Raw genomic sequence first — 9,519 nt, 5'->3', positions numbered from 1 at the left:
GTTAAGACTCCACGCTTCCAATGCAGGGGGTGTGGGTTCGATCGGGGAACTAAGATCCCACATGCCACGTGGTGTGGCCAAAAATAAATAAATAATAATAAAATAAATAAATATAAAGTAAGCAGGCTGCAAACTCACTGATCTTGTAGGCAATTACTAGCTTAGGAATTGAGAGACAGGGGCTCTGGTCGCAGCAGTGTCAGACCCCTCCTGTGTCTGTCACCCATCACCCTCCGCACGTGTATCAGCTGCCCGACCCCAGACCCATTCTGACTGGAAACTGAAATGAATTAATCAGCCTCAGCCCCTCATTATCCTGCTCAGGTTCACCCCCACCTCCACCGGTGCCCCAGCTGGGCAGTCCCGACTTGCATATGCAAAACAACCTAAAGGATAAGTGCTAAAAACTGCATGTCAGAAAGGGGTTGTTTCCTTAATGACTCATTACTTTGTAGACACAATCTTTGACACCTCCTGCCCCCCAGCATTTTGTATCTGTTTAACTTTGTTTATCCCTGAGGACGGAACACACAGAGCCCTGGCTTAAGTCTGAAGAATTGTCCCTATTTGGCTTAAGAAGCCACTGCTTTGACTGGGTTACTGTGAGTGTCACTGCTTTCAGTGCCTGTTCCACTGATCTTCACAGAATAATAATTGTGAAAAGATCAGTAGAACTGTTTTTAAATTAAAAAAAAAGAGTTCTAACAGCAAGACCTTTTTTTTCAGGTGATATCTTACAGGCAGCCTCAGTATAGAGGTCGATGTGGGCAGAACTGCTCATGTTGGAGGGTTTCAGGGGACCTGGATGCCAGCCCAGGCCAACCCAGCTCTAGGGAGCAGTGGAAAAGCTATCACTCGCAAACGATCACTTGATGCTACATGCAGCAACGTGTGTAGAACAAAGAGGTCAACTCTGTTGGAACCGAGCTCTCAGATGGCAGGCAGGGGCCCCATGTCCTGCCCCGAAATGTCTGTTTTTGGTCCCCAAAACTTCTGCTGCATGAACGTGTCTGCTTTTGCACATGGATAACAGTCATGAGTGTCAGCGTGTAACTCATGAGGAAGGACCTGTCCGTGCTGGAAAGAACACACAAGCGAGGCCACCTGCAGGAAGTGGCCGGGGGGGAGATCATTTTAAATTCTCAACCTGTGTCCGTTCTTCTCTCCCTACCTACCGTGTTCCCATTTTCATAACTGGGGTTCCGTGGCCATGGTCTTCACTCTCACCCCCATGACCCTGTTAATGAACTTCAGTTCTAACATCTGGGGTCAGCAGAGCTGTGGTCCCTGCTTCCCAGTCGGCTTCTCAGCTGCCTGAGACCCCGGTTTCCGACTAAAACTGGAGGCTGGGCCTTATCTGTCTCTGCGCACCTCCTTGGAGCTGAGGCCCTACCTCCTGAGATGGTTATAAAGTACATAAATCAGGGATGGACTTACAGTTCACATTCGATATCATTCGACATTGTTGTTGTTATTTTTACTTTTTAAAAATTCTGACTCATGTTCTATTTTGCACAACCCTGGAAACAGTGAAAAACATGTTTCACCCTCTTGGGATCATGAGGGCAGCTTTCCTTTCACAGTAATGGCATGACACGTTAAAGTCGTGTGCATTTCCTCTATTACAGGCTTCGTGAGGGATTTATTGATCTTATTTTATAGAAAACGAACAAACAAAACCCCACGCCCTCAGGTTGTTCTGCTCCCAGGGAGTGTTTCATCTACAGATTAGTACAAGAGGAAACCCCTTCATAAATAAAAAGGTAATAAAATATGAAAACACACACAAATACTTACAGAAAAGCCAATTAGAACTGCTGTTTTAATGGTCACACTACATAGTCAAGCATTGTCAAAGATCACGTTTTCTTTTGAATTTTAGTAAGTAAAGTGTTTTTTGAAGTATGTGTTTATTTGATCGGACTTAGGATCAGCTACACCCACTGTCCAACTTCAGCGCTGTTCCAACGTTGCTTTTCCCTGTACTTATGCTCTTGGGAAGAAGCATCCACGGCTCTTGGGAGGTTTTGTGTGCTTGTTCCTTCCATGTAAAGGGTCTCAGCACCCTTTAAGGCTCTTTAAAAAGCTTGGGGGCCTTTTCCTGGGAAAAATGCCCATACTGACAAAATTTTGTATATAACTTCAGGATGTTCTTACCTCCCCCAAAGCCATGGACCCGGATAAAAACTCCTGCTCTAAAATCTTTCCAGCACAGACATTGGAAGACTGATGATGAAGTTGATATACGAGGAAGCACAAATTGGACAGCCGACCCTGATAAATCATAGAGGAGGAACAGGTGACAAGCACACACTGTACCCACGTGACTTCACTCCTACCAGCTCGCTCCAGCACGGAACAAACGGCAGGTGTGGCTCACCCGCCCCGTGGCCAGCCGCTGACACAGTGAGAAGGTCGGAGCAGACGGGAGTGGAGACTGTGCTGATCTGATAAGAGGATTAAGTTTCAGCTTCCCTGCCTAATGCCCTCGGACTGAGCAGCTGCCACAGCTTGGCTCTTCCTTGGATGGAAAACGTCTCTCTGTCCAGGCAGTCGCTGCGTGTCGGCCCCCAGAGCCACCAGGCTTTCCTGAACACACGAGGATGTTCTTTATACCTTTGCCCCAGCTGTGCCCTCTGTGGGCGAGGCCCCTCCCCTCCCGTCAAGTACCCACTTGCTCTTTAAGACCGGCCCAGGTTTCACCTCTGAGCTGTTGCCCTAGTTCTGGGGTGGGTTTAGCTGCTCCCTCAGCTCTCCTGGCCCCACGCCCACCCCCCTCTTCCTGTGCTTGCTGCACGGTAATTGTGGGACTCTTGCTGCATTTATTTTTTCATATGGTTATCTTCTCCATCAAGAGGACGAGCTTCCTGAGGACAAAGACCAGCTTCCTACACAGCGTCTGGCACATAACTGTTACTTTATAAACTTTGCTGGTGGGACTTCTCTGGCGGTCCGGTGGTTAGGACTCTGCACTTCCACTGCCAGGCCCGGGTTCAATGCCTGGTCGGGGAGCTAAGATCCTGCAAACCTGGCAGTGTGGCCAAAAAAAAAAAAAGTTTCTGGGATGCTACGACTGAGTGATATATATACGGTCAACCCATGAAAAGAAAGTGACCAAGATGATGCAGGACACATGTAGGAGACAGAGACCCTAGAGAGGCACCAAGTTCACGAACGCTCCTTTCCTAAAAGTAAAGACTAGTCACAAAGGTATATGAGAGCAGCCTGAAGCGGAGGGAGCAGTGTGATATGTGAGCAGCTCAAAGTGGACACAGACGATGCAGCTGGCAGGCCAGGGGCTCCCAGCCTGCAGCCTGAACCCCAAGAGCAGCTTGCGGCAGAGTCCCTGAAGTGAGCAGGAAGGTTCCGTGGGGCTCCATCTGCCTTCACCACACTCTATAACAAGAGCGAGCACTTTGTTTTGTTTTGTTTCTTTGGCTGCACGGTGGCTTGTGGGATCTTAGTTCCCTGATCAGGGATCAAACCCTGGCGCCCTGCAGTGAAAGCACCAAATCCTACCCACTGGACCTCCAGGGAATTCCCAAGAGTGAGCACTTTGAAAGTTTGTTTTCATGCAGGGGTCAAATTTTCCTCGTGCATCTCGCAGACCTAGTGTCTATCAGGCCTACATGCTTTTGTTTTCTTTTAGTGACATCTCTGGGCCTTAACCCTGAATTGAGAGGGTCTGGGAGGAGTGGTGTGGCAGAAGGTCGAAACGGGTCCAGTAATGAGGCAGTCCTGCACAGACGGGAAGGGGTGTTCTATCAGCAGGAAACAGTCACAGCAGAAATGGGTGACGCCACGATGAACTATTAGTGACGGGACACAAATGGATTTTGAGGGTCTAATAGAGGGAACTCTGGAGGGACAGCCAAGAAACATAGCACCACCTCGCCTCTGAGCAATCACCTTCAGCCTGACACCGCCCTTTGGGGGCTCTAATCCCAAGGCATTGGGCTAGTCCAGTGTTTCGTATATTTATCCACAGACCACTTTCTCAGAGTACATCTTATACAGTAAGTACAACAGGTCCAGCAGATAAAGGAGACGCAGCAGTGAGGGGGCCAGGGCCCCCCCCCCACACCCTCTCCTCCCCAAACCCGATACCCCTGGAGGCAGGAAGGTCCGAGAGGAAACCAGTTTGAAACCCATTGCACTAAATTACTGGTCTTAGCCTGGGCATCCCAAACTCCAATGACCCCAAAGTCCAAATGGACAACATAAAAGAGTGATACTGGTGGGCTTCCTAGGTGGCGCAGTGGTTGAGAATCCGCCTGCCAATGCAGGGAACACGGGTTCGACCCCTGGGCCAGGAAGATCCCACATGCCGCGGAACAGCTAAGCCCGTGCGCCACAACTATTGAGCCTGTGCTCTAGAGCCTGTGAGCCACAACTATTGAGCCCATGTGCTGCAACTACTGAAGCCCATGCGCCTAGAGCCTGTGCTCCGCAACAAGAGAAGCCACGGCAATGAGGAGCCCACGCACCACAACGAAGAGTAGCCCCCAGTCACCGCAACTAAAAGAAAGCCCGCGTACAGCAAAAAAAAAAAAAAAAAAAAAGGTGATACTGGCTTGTTTTGGCCGTGACAAAGTTGGGGTGTCCTAATGGAGCCCCAAAGGAGAAGCCGTGCTTCCTTCATGGGGTTGATTGCTGCTAGACTCTGGCAGACCTAGGAAAGCAGCCGGCTCTGTGTTCACAGACCAGATTTTCCCAGGGAAGCCAGAAATCCAGATTTTCCCATGAACTCACCTAATTAAAAAAAATTAATAGAGTATTTTTTTAGAGCAGTTTTAGGTTACAGAAAAAAAAATGCAGGGAAAGTACAGGGAGTTCCCATATCCCCACTCCAGCTTCTCTTCTTAACATCTTGCTTGAGTGTGGTACATTGGTTACAGCTGATGAACCTATATTGATACATCATTGCTAACTAGTCCATGATTTATATTCATTCTGTGGGTTTTGATAAATGTGTAATGACATCTGTCTACCAACACAGTATCACACAGAGTCAGTTTCACTGCCCCTGAAACTCCTCCTGCTCCACCTGTTCATCCTTCTTCACTCACCACCCCCACCCTCAGCAATCCCTGGCCACCACTGATTTTTTTTCTCTGTCTCTATCCTTTTACAGAAAATTCATACCCTTGGAACTGTACAGTATGCAGCCTTTTCAGGCTGGCCTCTATCACTTTTGCAATATGCGTTTACGTTTCCTCCGTGTAACTCCCAATTTTTAACTACTGAAAATAAGTTGAAATAGTCACAAAATACTGAAAGGTAGACCTTCATCCTATACCTCTCTTAGTTGGATGAGGAGGCCTCTTTCTCTCATCTTTAAAAACCAGTATCGACCAGTGAACATTTTTGGTGTTAACAATGACCAGGACCCCTACTTGCAGTAGAGTGGGTGAGGTGGGAGATGCTAAACATACTGTAACGGGTGATTGAGCTCTGGATGGACTGCTGTTATGCCACCCAGAGTGCCGAGAGCGTGCCTTTTTAGATACATAGGATTCATGGCAGATAGCATTGTTATGGACTAAATTGTGTACACCCCTCAAATAAATATGTTAAAGTTCTAAAACAAAACAAAAAAACACCCCAAAACCAGTATCGGAGGCAGGGGCTGGGGGAGAGAGAGAGAGAGTCATCTCAGAAGCAGAGGCAAAGTGAGGGAGAAATGGCTCCTGAAGGAAGCATGGCGTCCAGTTTCCAGTTTGGTTTCTGGTTTCCCGTTTTCGACTTCTGGTTTCCACTTTAAGCTTGCTCAGCTTTGGGAGCAGCCCCTCCACCTTTTGTGCGCCTGCCTCACCCAGCATCCCACCTTGTTCTCACTCCGCCCTCTTTCTCCTCCACTCCCACGCACCGCACTTGCTTCAGAGAGAGAAAGCACAGTGAAAATGCCCAAGGAGGCCCTATGTCCCTCGGGCTGTGCCTGCGGCCAGGGTTTGCCCAGAATCGGCCAGCATAACCACCCCCTAGTAAGATTCAGCAGCCCTGGCTGCCAGCAGCCAAAGGCAGTGATAACTGGATAATATTTCTTTCTTTCTTTTTAAAATTTATTTATTTATTTAATTGGCCGTGTTGGGTCTTCGTTGCTGCATGCGGGCTTTCTCTAGTTGTGGTGAGCGGGGGCTACTCTTCTTTGTGGTGTGTGGGCTCCTCATTGCCGTGGCTTCTCTTGTTGCAGAGCACGGGCCCTAGGCGTGCGGGCTTCAGTAGTTCCGGTACATGGGCTCAATAGTTGTGGCTCACGGGCTCTAGAGTGCAGGCTTCATACTTGTGCACAGTCTTAGTTGCTCCGCGGCATGTGGAATCTTCCTGGCCCAGGGATCGAACCCGTGTCCCCTGCATTGGCAGGTGAATTCTTAACCACTGTGCGTCTTAAGAAGTCTAGATAATATTTCTTAACATGAAGTTTGTGATTTATTTTTATGCTCATGCAACACTCACATAGGAAGAATTATGTTTGCATTTAAAACCTGCGGAGCTGCTCAAGAACATGGAGTTGGGATCAGACAGTCCTGGCCTCAGATGACATTTCTGCTGCCGCTAACTAGAGGCATGATCCTAGCTACGTCCACACCCTCCCTGGGCCCCAGTTTTCTCATCTGCAAAAATGAGCACAATAATGCCTTCTCTGAGGGTTATTCAGGAGATGGAATGCTACATGTGGCTTAGAAATATTCCCTGAGCATCAGTTCCTTGTCTGCTCCTTACTGAGAGCTGGAGACCTGGATTCAGCTCCAGCTTTGTTATCATCCAACTTTGTGATCAGGGATTAGTCGTAAATCAGAGACCACAAGCCAACAGCTGCCCTGCTCCTATTTATTTATTTTTAATTTATTATTTTTTGGGGGGTACACCAATTCAATCATGTTTTTATACACATATCCCCATATTCCCTCCCTCCGTCAACTCCCCCCCACCCTCCCTCGAGTCCCCCCCACCCTCCCTGCCCCAGTCCTCTAAGGCATCTTCCATCCTCGATGCCCTGCTCCTATTTATTTTTAAACTTTTTAATTGAAAACCCTTTTTTAAAAATATAGTTGCCGTACAATATTATGTAAGTTTCAGGTGTATGATAGAGTGACTCACAAATTTTAAAGGTTATCCTCCATTTATAGTTATTGTAAACTCTTGCCTATATTCCCCATGTTGTACAGTATATCCTTGCAGCTTATTTTATACCTATTATCGATAGTTTGTACCTCTTATTCTGCTACCCCTGTATAGCCCCTCCCCGCTTCCCTCTCCCCACTGGTAACCACTAGTTCTCTCTGTCTGTGGGTCTGCTTCTTTTTTATTACATTTACTAGTTTGTTGTATTTTTTAGATTCCACATGTAAGTGATATCATACAGTATTTGTCTTTCTCTGACTTATTTCACTTAGCATAATACCCGAGTCCATCTATATTGCTGCAAATGGCAAAATTTATTTTTTTTTGTGGCTGAGTAGTATTCCATTGTGTGTGTGTATATATATATATATATATACACACACACATACATATCTATCTATCTCACATCTTTTTTTTAACTTTTTATTTTATATTGGAGTATAGTTGACTAACAATGTTGTGTTAGTTTCAGGTATACATATGCATGTATCTATTCTTTTTCAATTTCTTTTCCCATCTAGGTTGTCACATAACATTGAGCAGAGTTACCTGTGCTGTACAGTAGATCCTTGTTGGTTATTCATTTTAAATATCGCAGTGTGTACCTGTCAATCCCTAACTCCCTAACTATCCCTCCCCCCCACCCTTCCCCCCGGTAACCATAAGTTCATTCCCTAAGTCTGTGAGTCTGTTTCTGTTTCGTAAATAAATTCATTTGTATCATTTTTTTAAAGATTCCACATATAAGCGATATCATACAATATTTGTCTTTCTCTGTCTGACAGCTTCACTCAGTATGACAATCTCTAGGCCCATCCATGTTGCTGCAAATGGCATTATTTTATTCTTTTTAATGGCTGAGTAATATTCCACCATATATGTACCACATCTTCTTTATCCATTCATCTGTTGATGGACACTTAGGTTGTTTCCATATCTTGGCAATTGTAAATAATAATGCTATGAACATTAGGGTGCATGTATCTTTTTCTTTTCTTCTTTTTTTACATGTATCTTTTCTAATTAGTGGGAAACCTTTTTTAATTGAAAATCTTTTTTTTAAAGATTTATTTATTATTTACTTATTTTTGGCTACATTGGGTCTTCTTAACTGCATGCAGGCTTTCTCTAGTTGTGGTGAGTGAGGGCTACTCTTGGTTGTGGTCCATGGGCTGCTTATTGCAGTGACTTGTCTTGTTGTGGAGCACGGGATCTAGATGTGTGGGCTTCAGTAGATGCAGCACATGGGCTTAGTTGCTCCGCGGCATGTGGGATCTTCCTGGACCAGGGCTTGAACCCGTGTCCCCTGCATTGACAGGCGGATTCTTAACCACTGCGCAACTAGGGAAGTCCCCAAAATCTTTTTATATTCACTCAGGAAGTACACATATCAGGGAGTTCCCTGGTGGTCTAGTGGTTGGGTTCCGGCGCTTTCACTGCCGTGGCGCAGGTTCAATCCCTGGTCAGGGAACTGAGATCCCACAAGCAGCGCTGTGTGGCAAAAAAAAAAAAAGGAAAGAAAGAAAGAAAGAACACATATCAAGAGCACATCATAACTCTGCATCTTGATGAATTTTCAGAAACTGCACACACTCACACTATGTCCGCAGGGCCCGGAGGGGAAACAGCATCCCCGGAAACTTCTCATTCCCCCTTCCAGTCGCTCACCCTGCAAAGGCACGACTACTACCGTGACCCTCAATAGTAGCTCTGCCTGGGTTTGTACCTCTTATAAATGCAATCACGCGGTACATGCTCTTGGGTCTGCCTTCTTTAGCCCAACACCATGTTTGTGAGATTTTTCCATATTGTTGAATGTGGCAATAGATTGTCCATTTTTATTACTGTACTGTAAGGCTGGCATTCTACAGCCAGCAGGCCAAATTCAACCTTCCATCTGTTTTCATAAGTAAAGGGTTTTTTGTTTTGTTTTGTTTTGTTTTTCAAAGCACCGCCATGCCGGTTCAGGTCTGTACTTGTCTCTGGCCGCACTCTGCATCGACTACAGTGACAAAGCTGAGAAGACCATATGGCCTGAAAAGCTGGAGATACTACCTGGCCCTTTACAGAAAAAGTTTTTGGACTGGTATGTAGTATCCCATTGTGTGAATATACCAAAATTTATTTATTCATTTTACTGTTAATGAGCAGTTGTGTAGTTTCCGAGTTGGGGTTATTAAGAGTAATGCGCTAAGAACATCTCATGTATGTCTTTTGGTGAAACATGCATGTCCATTTCTGTTGCGTTTATTCCTGGGAGTGAATTTGTTAGATCACAGGGCAGATCTTATCACTTATCACTTGTCACTTATCAAAAACCATCCACGAATTTTCCAAAGCGGTTGCGCCATTACCTCTCCCATGAGCAGTGTCCCCAAGTTCCAGTTGCTCCAT

This window comes from Hippopotamus amphibius, chromosome 5, assembly GCF_030028045.1.
Source record: "Hippopotamus amphibius kiboko isolate mHipAmp2 chromosome 5, mHipAmp2.hap2, whole genome shotgun sequence".
NCBI classification, from domain to species: domain Eukaryota; kingdom Metazoa; phylum Chordata; class Mammalia; order Artiodactyla; family Hippopotamidae; genus Hippopotamus; species Hippopotamus amphibius.
The sequence above is the reverse complement of the archived record's forward strand: the minus strand, read 5'-3'. Positions refer to the sequence as shown.